Source organism: Sardina pilchardus, chromosome 4, assembly GCF_963854185.1.
Source record: "Sardina pilchardus chromosome 4, fSarPil1.1, whole genome shotgun sequence".
In the NCBI taxonomy this organism is placed as follows: domain Eukaryota; kingdom Metazoa; phylum Chordata; class Actinopteri; order Clupeiformes; family Clupeidae; genus Sardina; species Sardina pilchardus.
This window is the reverse complement of record NC_084997.1, coordinates 16,897,270-16,913,923: the sequence shown is the minus strand read 5'-3', so window position 1 is coordinate 16,913,923 and position 16,654 is coordinate 16,897,270. Positions and strand designations below refer to the sequence as shown.

Below are 16,654 nucleotides of genomic sequence, written 5' to 3'. Positions count from 1 at the left end.
TTGTGCAGACACAATTGTAGTGAGCGAGACTTATTTCCCTGTCCAGATGCTTTTGATTTGCTTGAGAAAATGACAAGACAAAAACGTCTCGACCTCATTTTTGCCCGTGAAATTAGACTTGTCTAATTTTTAGTGAAATGCACTCTGATTGAGAACAGGTGTCCGACTGAACAGCATCTTCCCAACAAACTCTTGCAACATATTATACATGGTAAGACTACCAGGGCAATTACCAAACCAACCATGTCCAACATATTTGTAGTGTCCATGGTTGCAACATGGAGAGGAAATCCCTTAAGAGGGAGTGGGAGTTGAAGAGGAAGCACATTCCTTAGGATGCGAATGGGCCTCAACGGCCTGGGTCAACTTGTCAGCTGTCTTTTTGTCTTCTACTGTACCGGAAAGGGGGCCTTGATTGTCTTAAAACGCGATAGCCTCGAGTGCCAAGGCTGCGGAGGGGCCGGAGGGGACTGGCACTTTGGCACATTTCCCTCCTCATCGTTTGTTTTAAATCAACAACGCAAAGGGCAGAGGGTGAAAAACAAGTCTTCAGTCATCAGCCACCACTCCCAGTGCATGGATCTGCTTGGCACGAAGTGCTAAGTGTTTGTTGATCTTAGATAAATTTGGGTTCAGGGTGTGCTGCTGATGGCATAGCCTGCTACTGGGCCAAGTCAAGGTTGAAGAAATGAAGGGGGGAAAAAAACTATAAATTTGAACCATTCACTTTCCATACTTTAGAATCTGGCTGAATTCCCATCCGATTTGCTGATTTTGCTAGAACAGGAGCTTGATAGGCTGGGTGAACCCTGCCTGACCTGCCAGCGAATTTGGATTTCGCTCGGCAGCCCAGAACCTTTGGCTCTAATCACAAGCTAGCTTATCCAAATGATGCACCGGATCGTTGGTCTGATTGGTTAAAGGATTATTCAAAAGTACAGGGTCATGATTTGAACGATGCCAATAGAGCTCGACAGTCTCTTACATTGTAAGCAGTCTGAACAAACAGTGTGACCACAGCAATCGTTACTGTGCACTTGTGTCGTCAGTCCTACGACACCTGCCCTGGTTAGTCCTTCCTAACTAGTTTGCTAATTTGTACCACAACAGACAATATATGTTTATAAATTGGTTTATTAATACAAAACTCATAGCCAAGGTGGCAGGCAGTAGGACAGCACTAGGCCTCACTGAGCACTAATGGTGAGATTGTTACAAAAAAAGAAGAAAAAATACTATCACGAAATTCAGATCAATGTGGAACCCCCAGTACATGTAAGAACACATCACACACAGTGTACAGTAAACACAGCAACTCAAGCCATCAAAGGCATTTGGTGGTAACCCAGAGTCTGATGGCTTTCCTCATTAATGAAACAGGGATAGGGATGAGGAGTGTAAGGTAGATAAAGTCAAATAGGCCTTGAGCGTCCTTCATATCTCCTGATCATTGATATTCAATAGCATAATAATGACAAAGGAAACATCTACATATTTCACTTGCCCACCAGCAGCAAGTCTTTCCCCATGCAGCAACTTGTGTCTGTTTGTTCATTTGTCTTCATGCATCATTCCCATTGTGTTGCAATAGCCCCCAGAGGCAGCTGAGGAGTTCCACGTGTGCGCCCGATAGGCTGATGAGGAGTTCCATGTGCGCCCCATAGGCTGATGTTTGTTATCACCGCTGTCCTCCAAGAGCTAAATTGGATACAGCTGTTTTTGTTTCAGTCACATCTGTTGCTTAGCTAGCTATCACCGGTCGATCAACAGCATCAACAAAGCTTACCCCAAGAGCCAGTGTCAGGCAGTAGTGTGTATATTGCATTAGGACACAGATCGATTAACTGTCCACTTAAAAGGGTGTGGTAAATCCTTAGAGATCTTGAGAATTCATCAAATTGACAGTTGTATTACTGTGTCTTTCACTACATCCAACTAATGGGTTTCTCAGCAGGGGCCTAGACAGTATGTCCTCAAAGTCACAATTTCAAGTTTAAAGAGCAATACCATGATGGTGTTCCCATTTTTTTAAATAGACTAACAGTATATGTCCCCATTCTATCTGCAAGTGCTATGCCCTCACATCAACGCCTCCTAAAGTAAAGCAATTACAGATCACCCACATCCCTTCCCTTCCCTTCCACATGCACCGAGTCGTGTGAAACTCTCTGACGCACCACTTTATAAACAGAAACATGTGATAAAATAAAACTAGCTGAAAACCCCTTGAAACTTGTCTTCAGCTCTGCAACAGAGCAGCATTTGGAGCAGCGCTTCCCTTCCCGCCCATCAAGCCAGTAGGCCCCCTAAAGCGGCGCTGCTGTAGGCCAGCCCAGGAGTCAGAGAAGATCACGGGTGCCGTGCATAAACATGAGTCGGTTGGGAATCGCATGGCACATTCCAACCATATTGTAGACTTCTTTGTGTGTGTCGACTTCCTCGGATGGAAATATCTAAATGCGGATCAATGGCGGTCTTTGTGCAGAACTGGTTGTCCTCTTGTTTCTCAGAAACAGGGAGGGGTTTGAAATGTCACACATAGATGTGCCTTAAAGATGACCTCATCCTTCGGGCCCGGAGAAAGAGTAAATTGGATATTGGGGGGAAAAACAACCGAGAGAAGAGACAGAAACAGGAAAATATTCTGGAAAAGTAGAAGCCTTGAGTTTGTGTTGCTCCATGGGAAAAAATGGGTGTTTGTTGTTGGTCAGGAAGTGACTTGTTACAGGAAGTTTGTCACAATGAAGAGCATCTGATGTTTTTTTGTTTTATTCTTCCATTCGTTGCACCAATGGGAAAGAGAAGACTCCTCAAATACTTCTGACGCCAGCACTCTGGGAAATGTCTATAACCAGAGCATCCTTGTTCCATCAAAACAAGTCCATATATCCACTCCAGAACAGTTTGTTGCGCATCCTAGGTTTCCATGAATGTTTAGAGAGGAATTCCTCTGTAGTAGACTCAAGAGACCTCGCCCTCAGCCTCAGGCATATAGGATAACACGTAAAGTTCTTCCTCTGATTGTATACAATGTCCCGTTTCTTACGTCTGGTCTAATGGATTTAACATCCAGTCTGTACAATAAACTGGTCGTGGACTGCTGCCGATAAGCTGCATCCTCGTGAACTCGCCCAGCCTGCCATCTTAACAGATGACCCAATTTCTGTCTGGGAGTCCCAATTAAATCTAGTCATTTCATCAGTGGGGGCATGTGAATGTCCATGATTCTCTCTGGTAGTGACAGAGGCTGAGGGGCATGAAGTACAGTAGGCACAGAGAATGACTTACTTCATTCTTTCGTATTGTCCTAGAATGGGACATTTTATGTTTTCACAACAAATGTCTCTAGCTCTGCAACAAAAATGACATTGAAGTTGTCAGACAACGGTTAAAGTCTTCAAAGACTATTTGCACAAAAAAAGGGTTTAGTTTTTCAGTTAAGTCCAAGTGGGCTGCATAATATATGGTAAAAACCACTCCATTGCACAGTGCCGCTTCAGACAAAAGTAGTTCCCTGTTGTTCCTGAAGCTTCCTGTTGGCCAGAAAGGAGTACTCAAGATCGACCCAATTGTTACAGGTGTTGTGTATTATACAGATGCATGTCGATGGTGATATGAGGAGACATACAGTAATGTACATGCATGCACACATGCTGAAAAACCCTCGGACACACATCAGTATCCTGCTGTTTTCTGCACATCTCTTGTGAGGAAGCACAAGCACACAGCACGTCCTATTTGTAAATGTAATAAGTGCCACTTATTCCCCAGCATCTTTGATGTTCCCGCAAAAAAACAGCCGTACCATATAGTATCGTGCATGCCTGTGTGTTTTTTTCGCCCTCGGCCCACGTGAAGCACAGGCTATGCTCAGAAGGAATCCCTGTTCGCATAATTAGCAGCACAAGATTTCATATTTCATATTTCTCTAATGGCATCTTTGTCTGCGCCGCTAAATAGAGGCCCTCTTATTCCTCCACTCCTCTCCCATCTCCTACTCGTGAGACGTGAAGAAGACATCTCTAAAATAAAAACCCCCATCAACCCTCCCCTTTCCCCCTGGCCCTAAGTCCCTCTTCATCCAGCTGCCCTGTAAAGCTCTCTCCAGCCTGATATCTAAGGGGACAAGAGGCGTATTATGTGTGGGAGTTCGGCCCTGGATTCAGCGGCCCTCTGCACTCACGCAGCGTTGGCCCTTAATGGAGTGTGCCTGTCTGTCTGTCTGACTCAATGCAGATAAGCCCGTGAGGAGAGTGAAGGCGGGTGTTTTCCAGCTAAAGCTAAAAATGACAGACCCGTGCTGTACACACAGAGCGCAGGGCAGCACGGAGGTCAGAGATGGCTGGACTTCAGAGGCTGGGGATCAGTATTTAAGTGTCTTCGGAAATGCCTCAACTTGGGGGAGAGGCGTGTTGGGTGCCTACAGAGGCAGTAGTGAAGGAGCAAGCCCTGTAGAAGAGGACTAATGCAGTAGTGAAGGAGCAAGCCCTGTAGAAGAGGACTAATGCAGTAGTGAAGGAGCAAGCCCTGTAGAGGAGGACCAGTGCAGTGGTGAAGGAGGAAGCTCCTGTAGAGGAGGACTAATGCAGTAGTGAAGGAGGAAGCCGCTGTACTGTAGAGGAGGACCAGTGCAGTAGTGAAGGAGGAAGCCGCTGTACTGTAGAGGAGGACCAGTGCAGTAGTGAAGGAGGAAACCGCTGTAGAAGAGGACCAATGAAAGCATTTTACACCAGAATCATGCTATTATTTTAAGTTGTTTTAGCTGTAGCAGGAAGCTGTGCTGTCTCTCACAGTGCCCGACTGAGTGAACAAGCAAATCAGTTTATAAAATATTGATGGGTGCACCTTGCTTGTGAAAAGCTTATGCATTCATCTACTGTATGTTGTATCCTGAAATAACGTTTTTGATATCTTCATATGAAGGTTGGGAATACTGTAAGTTCTTGGCAGACATAAATGCAGTGTAGAATTACTGTTGCAAAGTGTTATCAACACAAAAACAATGTTAGCAGATTCAAGGACAGAACTACTATTGTTCTGTGGTTTTGGTAATCACAGTCTGCTGGTCGTTTCCCACTATATCTCAGATACATTGTATAACTGACAAAATGTGTAATCACTGTAATAGCATGAGGTTATCTCCTTATGAAACGATAGTTTGAGACCCTATGACTCAAAAGTATTCATATGTCAGTTTGAAGTATTTAGTGGTCAATTACATTTCCCCGTATGTTAAATGAGTTTCCCACACTGCACTGTTCCTTCTAAGGTGGTTTTGACAGGTGTGGGGCATGTATAGGCTGACCATGGTATGTCCACATTACGTAATGCCCCATGATGTAAAGGTCACATTAAGGGGTCACAGGAAGAGGAAATGGAAAGCGACACCTGACGCTCGCAGCAGAAGAGATGAATTAGCCTCGTCTGGGGGCCCTCTCTGGAGGACCTCAGTGGACCTCCCCTGGGCTATTTGCTCTGCCCTGCCCAGTCCAGGTCCGTCCGAGGAGCCCGATAGGCTCTGAAGCCGAAAGCGGAAAAGGGCGTACGCGGTGCTCTCTGTTGCCCTCTCGCTTTCCCACCCCTCGTGCACATGTGATGATCGTATAAACAGATTTGACTCACACACACACACACACACACACCAGGGACCCCTCCTGCTGCTGCTGCTGTGCTCAGTCACACACAGTGCAAACCCCTGGTGTTGGTGTTAAGAGCGGTGTGCTCGTAGGGTTTTGGGGTGGGATTCTGGACGGTACATACATAGGTGTTCTGTTTTGTTTCTGCTCATATTATTTACTATTTAGAGGCACTTACAGGCCTGTTAAATGTACTGTACACACAGGCGATAGAGGCCTCATGGAGCACATGAGCTATTGGACCATAAGCCCTAGTGCACATGTTCCCTATGAAAACTCACAAGGTTTCACAACTTTGAAGGCAGCTAATCGTAGACTATTTTAACAGATCATTTCCTAAAATTCAGAAACGCCATCTTCTGACAGTGGGAATGAACCTGGTCACGAGACTGATAGAACTGGATTAAACCAGCGTCGAAAAAAAATAATAAATAAATAGATAAAAATCCCCTTTCCTCCAACAGAAGGAGATGAAGCGCTAACTGTAACTATACTTGGCGCTTCTGTATTTCTGTTGGCATGGTGAACTATTGATCAACATCTCGGAGCTCCACACCAACTGCCCTGGTAGTGCGCAATCGTCCTGGAATGCCAGGCGCAGCTGGGATGAGGGATGGGGGGGGGGGGGTGGGGGTGGAGGTGGTGTATGCAAGGGGTCCTTTCTCCCGGCGTGAGAACGAGAGATGTTTCCAAGATGTTTCCAAGAGTCCGGCGAAACCCTTTCCCCCTCTCGCGGGTGACACAGCTGGACACGTAGGCGGATCCCACCAGACTCATCAGTATCGGTGACCTGATGTGACTGGATCCCGTGACTGACCCAAACTGTACAGTACACTGTCTTCAAATAGACGACTATCATCACATCCATCACTATCTCGGCCAGATCCACTGTCCTCGGGGGTATCAGGAACTTGTTTCCTCGTTCTTGGAAAGTCCACATCACTGCTTTTGCCCCAAGGGTCTCATCCATAATGCAGTGTTAACATAACAGAGATTTAAAAGCATTCCCATGTCCAGTGATCAGTCCACGATGGGGCGCAACTTCACGGTTGGTTCTGGTGGTTTTGGTTAAGTAGTTGTAATATAGCATTAATAGAGTAAGTACCAATTTAACTGTCAGAGAACCACCCACTTAACGTCCAAACAGGCCCATAGATCAATAACACACACACACACTCACACTCACACTCACACTTACACTCACACATATGTCCAGACATTCCCAATCCTTAAACACACATCGGTGCTCCCACAGCTGGGTCACATTTCCGCACACATGTAGAGCTCCGCTGGTATTCCCGGCCCGGAGCGTGAGGCAACGGTACAGGTGGCTGGCCCTGGCTCAGTCCTCACTGACCATGTGGGAGACTCCAGGTCCCCAACCAGACCTGCTCTCAGCACACAGCACACACACACACACACACACACACACACACACACACACACACACACACACACACACACACACACACACACACACACACACACACACACACACACACTCACACACTCACACACTTCCCTCAGGAGAGTCTCTTTCTCACACACATAAACTTATTTCTGTGTGCCTGGGGGTTTATGTTTTCTTCCAATCTCACTCTCTTTCTCTCTTTTCTGTCTGTGTATACGGATGTGTCTTTCTTTTCTGTCTTGTTTCTCTCACATTTTGTTATTTTCTCAAGCACACACACATACACACACACACACACACACACACACACACACACACACACACACACACACACACACACAGTAACTGCGCCAAATTGTCTCTTTGATGGTGTCCAGACCATACACAGTGGCTCTCTCACACACACACACACAAACACACTGCTTCTCTGTCTCGGCCCTATCTGCTGGTGCACGTGTTCGTGCACGTGCGTGCGGGGGGCATAACTGATGACACGTCCATGGTAATTACGCCGAGCCTAAACATATTATGCGCAAGTGTAAACACTGGCAGGCCGTGTGGCTCATCTGTGTACCGAAGGGACAGCCGGAGGAATTCAACCCGCGTCAGCCAGAGAGAAAGCTGAGAGGGTGCTGACAAGCGCTGACCGGCTGGTCCGCCTCCGACAGACGGGTATCTGACAGTCCACCTCGAGCACAGGAGGGGTTTAGCACGAGGGGATTATGGAGATGTACAGTATACAGTAGTATACTGTACAGTGTACTGTAACTGGAATGCTTTCAGACACTTTCAAGTGCTCCACATTGTGTTATGTTTCAGCCTCATCTTAAAATGGATTCAGTTTTTCTTGTCCTTGATCTACACGACAATGCTCCAATACTCCACCAAAAAAAGGTGTTTGGACTGTTTTGTAAATTTGTATAAAGATAATGTCCAATTAATTTGTTTAGGCATAGGTGAACTAGGTGAGTTATGTTGTAGAAGCATCTCAAGGACCAGTGATAGAAGTAGGATGCACCAGAGCTCAATTGCAAGTGTCATAACAATGTTTGTGTGTGTGTGTGTGTGTGTGTGTGTGGTGGGTTTATATGTATATGTCAAAGTGTATGTGTTGCACTCAACATCAACCTTCCTACGTGACTAGTTCTGCAGACTTTACAGTAATAAGGAAAACAGTCAAAACCGCCCTCATGTCATGTTCACACAGTGTCGTTGTTTTCTCTTTTCCAATCCATTTGTCATGCCTCGACAGTCCCGTCCTGTGAAATTTATTTGAGGCCATAAATACGTGTGATTTACACAGCTGATAACTGTGTATTCTAGAGCAAATAAAATCCACTCAGTCATGGAGAGACTGACGAAACCAACATTCTCTAAACGACATAAAGTACAACCCAAAATATTTAGATCTTGTGTGTGTGTTTGTATGTCCTTGCGTGTGTGTGTGTGTGTGTGTGTGTGTGTATATGTGTGTGTGAGAGAGTGAGTGTTTGTGTCTGAGTGTGTATGTGTTGGTGTATGTGTGTGTGTGTATGTGTGTGTGTGTTGTGTGTGTGCGTGTACAGTATGTGCATACATCTATGCAAACAGGGAGGTTGCTGGTGGCCAGAAATGCCAGCATCAGCAGTGCCTCCCCACTGCAATTGGGCGCCGTGTTTATCCATCACATCCTGTGACTGAGTCAAGAACGCAGCAGTGCCACAGCTCCATCAGCACCAGTAATCCCAGCGGCATGCGAGGTCTAGACCTCAGATCAGGCAAATTAGACATCCCTCTCGCCACAACACACGTAGGTGGAAATGTTTGTCCCGCGTCTTTTATTATAGATGCGAGGGGTCTTACAGTAATGTAGAGAGAGGATGAGGAGGATGGCACGCGTGCACGTCAGAGTTTCAGAGTCATCACCTGTCAGCTTGTGTTACCGCAGCTTCCTGTTTAGAGACTGATGTCACTGTTCAATAGGGGGTTTTTTTGCAGTGTCTGCTCCCATTCCCATCCTCCTGTAGAGTAAATACACAGAGGAAGTAGCCTAGGGTTTGTTGGAGAAGGGTCTGAGAAGTGTGTGTGTGTGTGTGTGTGTGTGCGTGCGCGCACTTCCGTGTGTGTGTTTGTGTGTGTGTGATAGAGAGAAAAAAAGAGGGCGAGACTGTCTGTGGGTGGTTGGTTGGGTGAATAACTGTCCCTAGAACATCAAGTGGATTTAGGCCATTGCGTTTCCCAAGAACTGGGGATATTTTAACAAAGATTCTCAGTCATAGACTAAATAAAATCACTTCCTCTGGGACAGAGGTTAGACCAACTTACAAACCCCAACAGGGGCAATATCCAAATATAATGGTTCCCCCTCAAGTACAGGAATCTCTTATCGGCCCACTCCATTCCTACACTTTTACTCAGTAGCACGTCACTTCACAGTTACACAGATGCTGTGGAAAACGGACTCACAAATGTATTTCTGACAAGGTGAATATATAAAGAGTTTAGATGCAAAACCGTCCAAACACCACCTCTGTAAAAAAAAAAGGAAGTTGACAATGGTGAGTGAATGCTCTCCACAGATACTGTAGCATACATTAATCAAATCATTTAGCTTCAAAATCCTGCTGAAAAACCCTCTATCGATTTTAAGGCAAAACCCCGATAAAGCATGTTCATTTAAAAGAAAATTGGTCAGACAGATTTAGAGGGCTTTGCATCTGAACTCTTCATATCCTATCACGATGCAGGACAGTGTTTTTTGACCATTTTAGGTATGCCCATGGCCTAAGTCTTACATCTTACTTAGAAACATGCTATGATGTAGTACAGTAATCAAACACTGTATATTATATTTTGGGACCTTAGAAGGTGTGATTTACCAGTTTTTGATTGTGAGGAAGGTTTTTAGCTTCAGTGCTTATCCTACATTGTAGAGACATTTACATGGAACATTTTGTTGGCAAACTATTCTCTCAGTTCTTCAATGAAAACAAGATCTCTATTAGAACATTTTGATATGTGAGGCGAAGCCGCCAATTCCCACAGACAGTTCTCCTAACAGTGTAATCACTACATTTCCCACAGACAGTTCTCCTAACAGTGTAATCACTACATTTCCCACAGACAGTTCTCCTAACAGTGTAATCACTACATTTCCCACAGACAGTTCTCCTAACAGTGTAATCACTACATTTCCCACAGACAGTTCTCCTAACAGTGTAATCACTACATTTCCCACAGACAGTTCTCCTAACAGTGTAATCACTACATTTCCAAAAATATGGCACACTCACCGATGCCTCTTATATTCAGTTTAAATCTGGAACATTCTCATGTTTAATTTGAAAATGACTCATTTCTCTTTCCCGTGGTCTGCATGCCACCACAGGCCGTCTCAAGTGGACACAGCTTGAGCTCCTCGCTCCGCTTTTGACCTTTAACCTCTCACCTCGTCCCAAAAACCGATACGAGTTCAATTCAATCAGGCCACGAACGCAGTTTTCCCATCATCGTCATCTGAGCAGTCTCTCAGAACCACATCGGACAGACTCTGGATTTGTTTATTTGTTTATTTTTTTTCTATTTGTGTGTTTTTTATTTTTTATTTTTTATTCGTTTGGACCTCGGAGCGAGGTTACTGGCACAGGGCGCTTTCCCATAGTTTAGTCTGTCGGACCGAGGCAAAGTTTTCCCCGTAGGGCTTCTTCCTGCAGGACAGAGAGTTTGCAACTTTAGAACAGCAGGGCAGACAGCTGACTTTTTTTTATTGGAAAGAAAAAGAAAACAAATAAGACATTGGCCTGGCTGGTCTACAGCTGTGGTTACGAGAGGACTCTTCAGCATGAGCTCTCTACTTCCAAAATGTCTTCACATGAGCTAACCGCACCCCAGAGTCACCAAATTTTGCCTCTAAGTGTTGTGTGTTCGACATCTCTGACATCCTGACGTGAGTGTGGACATCAATGATGGACAGGCACTTGGCCAAGTCCTTTAACAGTGATGGACTCCCACTGCATACTTGAATGCCGACCATCCACATATTCGGGTGTTGGACAGCATTCAGTGGGTTGGCCATCAAGCCCCCGAAGCATTCTTTTATGTGGAAACATTCACTCAGAAACACTTGCAAAGAGAATACCTGTAAGGACAGCGAAGCAATTCCTCTGATCATGTTTTGAGTAGGTCAGCGTCTGAGTTGATGTTTGGCTGATATTTTTGGCCTGTTACTGTATAAGGGCTTGTCAGCGTCAAGCCAGTGTATCTGATCAAACATCTCATGTTTGTGTGGGCAGTGATTTTGCAGTGCAATCAATCTTTCGTCAGTTACTCTTTCTCTCTTTCCCTCTCTTTCTCTCTCATTCCCGTTCTTTCTCTCCCCATCCCTCTCTCTCTCTAACTGTCTGCTCCCATGTTCATTGGCACCTGGTAACAGCAGCAGGTTTTTACCTTTTAAAGTCATTGTGCTGTGTCAGGAGTCAGGACTGGAGCTGTGCTCTGTGCAGTAGCACAGGAGTGAGAGGGGGGGTCACCTTGGTGTGCGTAGAGGGGTTTACCCTCAGTATGGTGTCATGGATCTAGGATTCCACATGTTCATGTCACAGCAGAAGTGTGTATGCGTGTGTGTGTGTGTGTGTGTGTGTGTGTGTTTGTGTGAGTGTTCTTGAAACGGACTTGAGATGACATCATTGAGGTGTGTCACAGCACCCAGCCTGACCTCATTATTGTTTACATTTGCAGTGTTTTCCTCTTTATTTAAAGTCAGTGTTTATCTCTTCACAAAGAGATGGCCCATAATTGGTCTGTGTCAGTGCACTTGGGCTAAGTCTCGGGTCAAACACATCAGACAGACAGTGTTAACAGTACGCTCTACTAAACATCGGTGTCAAATAATTCTTAGTGTTAGTGTGTGTTCACACTGGCTGGATTAACACTAAGCACGCCTGATCAAACAATGTACTGTCCTGTCCTCAGATTTCATGCCATTACACTCTGATTTAGTGTTCTATCTGAAAGTCACACCAGAGCCAATGGAGGTGTTCCAGTCAGATGATTATCCGCCCTGATTATTGAGTTAGCCCTGATTGCTCTGGGCCTAAGCACATGTCGTTCTCCAGACTCCCAGAAGCCCAGCCCCAGTATGTGAGAGTGCACCTGTGTGGATGGATGGATCCCATCGAGCCGTCATTGAGCTGTCACACAAAGCACGAAAAAACATGACTTCACTCCCCTCCAGGCTCTCTCCCACGTGTGATACTACATGGCATAGGGGAATTATGATCGGGAATCGGCAGCGGCCGGTTTAGGACGAGATGTTCCTCGGCAGCATCACGGAAAAAAGATGGCCGTCCAAACAGATCCCAGCCTCTCCTCTCAGCAGCTGCTTGGTGGGAGTTTTGGCAAAAAAAAAAAAAAAGCAGTGGCCGTTGGACCACGTCCTGGTAAAGGTGTCGCTTTTTGACCAGCTTCTTCGCAAAATGGTGTTCATGTTGTGAAACGTTGGCTTTTATTCGCAAAGCGTTCTTTGTTTATCATCGACTGGCCCGCACTGAAAACAAAGGCCCTCCGTGTGTTTTATGTGCCATCTTGCCAGCCCATGTTGAGATGCTCTGCATGACAGACGAATGAAAACAGGAAGATCAACGTGATAAAGCATTTCCCACATTCATTTCACCAGCTGGCCATGGGTGAAATCAAGCCCAAGCTTTCCGTTCGGTTTATTAGGACCACATCAATCGGACTCAAGTTAGGTTGGTCTTGTCGCATTCACATCGTCAGGCCTGGAGAGAGTCGCCCCGCTCGCATTCGGCGAAAGCCAACAATCAAGATTTGCTGAAATCCCACTTGAGTGTTTCGGGGCAGATGTGAGATATCTGGGAAGTTGTGTGCTGAAAAACAGACTCCAATGTGGGCACGGGGCCCAGCACCAGTTAGCCAATCCGTGGCTGGGAAACAGGCAGCCCCTGCAGCGCCTCTCCTCTCCCAAGGGCCGCATTTGGCATCGGCGGATACAGTCACGGCAAGCGCATTTCTCAACCTCCATCACGCAGCAGAAAACAGACGTGTACACACAAAACGTTCTTCTTTTTCGTCGTCTTCTTCTTCTTCTTCGACGACGACTCCTGAGATGGCCATATAGTGTGTTCTGGTCACGCCGCTGTTGAGTGGCTTGGCGCGGCAGTCATGCGAGTAAAGAGAGTTGTATTTGTGTGTGTGTGTGTGTGTGTGTGTGTGTGTGTGTTTTGGTGTGTGGTGAACGGCTCTGAGAGGCCGCACTGCCCCGTGCTGCGCTGAATTGGGCCACGAGGAAGTCGTGAACACAAGCACTCTCTGGCTTACGGCGCGAGAAAAACCAGACCGCAGCTGCTGCGAGAGCAGATCCAGGAGAGGAAGGAATCTCTCGCTCTCGCTTTCTTTTTCCCACACTGGTGCAGCACTTTTTCCCTCTCTGTGTGCGTGTGTGTGTGTGTGTGTGTGTGTGGGTGGGTGGGTGTGTGTGTGTGTGTGTGTGTGTGGGTGGGTGGGTGGGTGTGTGGGTGGATGGGTGGAGGAGAGCATGTCTCACAGCCCCGGAGGTGGGGTGGGGTGAGGATGGAGAGGGGTGGTTGAGGGGTCCCGTGTAGCTCTTGTGACTAATGGAGTCCAGCTCTGGAACTGCAGCCACTAGCACTCTGGAGCGGAGTCCTGGGAGCACTCGTTCGCTCGCTCTCTCGCTCACTCGCTCTCTCACTCGCTCTCTCACTCGCTTGCTCTCTCACTCGCTCACTCGCTCGCCTGCCTGGGTCAGTGCCAGAGGGAGTCGAGAAATCGGACCGGGCGGTGCCCCTTAGCAGCGCAGGGCTTTCACTAGCCTCTGCTGGCCAGAGCCTCATAGAGGGCCTATTGGGCTGAGTTAGCATGGGTGCGACTACCGTAATTTCCCAACTACGGTGTTAGCCGCAGCTTATATACATTGATTTTGCACAATTTTATTCAGCTGTGAGGTTAATGCACGGGAGTCAGTTAATATGGTATTAATATGGTTTTGCTTCTTTTGATTTGCATAAAACACCATCCTGCGGCTCATACACAATGCGGCTAATACACAGGAAATTACTGAAGCTATAATTTTACTTGAGAAAGACCCGCTGAGCATGCGTGATGAAGGATCCTGAGGTTCTTCTGTGTTTCAGCAAAACTGGACTTCTCTGTTGATATTATTTTTGCAAGTTGTGCAAGTTTGTTAAAAGTTTATTTGTGTTTTCTTCCACAATGGCCAACGATTAATTCAAGGCATGGATCAGTATGTTTTTACTTTGATCGAACCTCAAGACAAGTGTGATGGTAGCACCAGCGCCTGTTTATGTGCACAGCTGTGCTGTAGCCATTGTTCATTGTTCTGGTTAGAGTATTGGTCTCCAGACGCCTCAAATCAATCCCACACCTCAGCTGACTTGGTAGATAGCTGTCGAACTGTAATGAGCTCTGTAATGAGCTCTGTAATGAGCTCTGTGAGTACTGCGAGCCACTACGACTATCAACAGTACAACAACTTTTAGATTCACTGCAAGTGTGCTGGGCATGTGGAGGCCATGTTTGTGTTGATGTTGAATTCCAGGGCCGGGTCGGCCCAGGATGTGTACCGGTGTTCGGGCGTGGCCGTCCCTGTAGCATTTCCTGTCCCTCTCCCCCTCCCACCACGGCACCCATTTCCCATAACAGCTTTGATCACATCAAAGAGTCACACTTGGGCCAGAAATGCCATCTCATTTCACAAGAGACACGTGCCGCTCAGAGCATGTGTTTGTGTGTGTGTGTGTGTGTGTGTGTGAGTGTGTGTGTGTGTGTGTGTGTGTGTGTGTGTGTGTGTGCGTGTGCGTGTGAGTGTGTGCTTGCGCGTGTGGATGCGCGCGCGCGTGTGTGTGTGTGTGTGTGTGTGTGTGTGTGCTCGACACACGTCCAGTTCCAGCTGCAGTGAGATCTACACTCTCAACACTGAACAAATGCTCAGCGCTGGGCTGGGACTGGGAGTGTCCGTGAGTTGAGCCCCTGTTCCTCGTGACTGCGATGAAGTCACCACCGTAATGTTATACATTTTATCTACTTCCGGCGCTGTTTTTATCAGCACCGTGCTACATCTGAGGTCAAGTCTGAGGCCACAGCTCCTCTCACTCGCTCAGACCAGCTGTAAGTGTGTGTGTGTGTGTGAGTGACATTCTCTCACAGTGTGAGTGTGAGAGAATGTGGACGTATACAGTATGTCTGTGTGTGTGTGAGAGAGAGTGTGTACGCGCGTATGTGTGTGTCTGTTTGCATGTGTAGGCCTATGATGCGTGTTTGTGTGCGGGAGAAAGAGTGTACGTGCCTGTGTGTGTGTTTGCATGTGTAGGCCTATGGTGTGTGTATGTGTGTGTGTGAGAGAGTGAGAGAGAGAGTGAGAGAGAGAGAGAGAGAGTATGTACGTGTACGTGTGTTTGCATGTGTAGGCCTGCGATGTGTGTGTGTGTGTGTGTGTGTGTGTGGGAGAGTGAGAGTGATCTCTTCCCCTGTGTGTTGAACCCCTTGGCCTTTCAGCAGCAGCACAGCTGCATGGCTGTTCTTTGATACAGTGTGTAATTGTCATGAGGTGCGGATCCTCTCCTCTCCCCTCCTCCCTCCCTCTCTCCTCTCCCTCTCCCTCTCTCATGGTCTGCCACGCAGACTGGACATCCAGCGCTGGTGGAGTCTGCTTCTGATTTCTCGACACGCATCTGTGGATCTGCTGGTGATGGAGAGCTTTACGCCTCACGCCATGTCACCATGTTTTGGGTTTTGGTTTTTCGCCATGCCATGCCAACAGCACAGACAGACAGGATTAAACCATTTTCATGGTCATCATGAAGATGAAGTGACTCTATCTCTCTATCGCTCTCTCTATGTCTGTCTATCTGTTTCTCTCTCTCCCTCTTTTTCTTTCTTTCTCTCTTTCTTTCTTTCCCTCTGAAATTCCTTGGTGGTGAGGTAACGGCCCATTCGGGCTGGTGCACAAACCTGACATGATAAGTGTGGGGCATTCCAGTCTGTCAGTGAGCGGTTCGACACTGGGCTTGACCCATAATCCTCCGGGGAGAGGAGGGAAAGGGCCAATGAGGAAGAGGGTGGCAGGAGAGCCGAGACAGACGCGCACCGGGACAGGAACGAGGGGGGGGGGGGGGGGTGGGGGGGGAGAAGGTAGCCGGCCCGACGGAGGCGCGAGAAGAGAAGGAGCGAGAGGAAGATAAACAGGGAGGAGAGAGGAGAGGATGAGCGAGCAAGGCAGCAGGGGGTCAGGACTGAGCGAGACAGGAAGTGTGTCCTGACCTCCTCCCCGAGGTCACGGGGCGAAGAAGCCCGGGAGCCATGGGAGCGTGGCGCGTCACCGGGTGATTTACGCCGGCGGAGTCGCAAACGCTCGTCACCTGCTGATTTACGCCGGCGGGTAACGACGGCTGGGCGCTGAGAGCGAGGAGAGGAGAGGAGTGAGTGATGACCCGTTTCCTCCAGACACACGTCCACAGACGCCCGTTTGTTATCCTGGAGGAGCATCCAGCACCTCTGGCTTCCCTGTTCCTGTGTTCCCGTCCCACCGAGCCCCTCTCTGAGCTGTTGTCCTTATGACCCGGGTGCTAGCAGT

The 16,654-nt window shown here is 47.4% G+C and overlaps 1 protein-coding gene across 3 annotated transcripts in view; it reads left to right on the top strand.

The window, feature by feature from the left end:
* col4a2 (collagen, type IV, alpha 2) overlaps positions 1-16,654 on the top strand; it is an 86,140-nt gene that overhangs the window by 20,703 nt on the left and 48,783 nt on the right. The gene's annotated exons all lie outside the window — the stretch shown is intronic.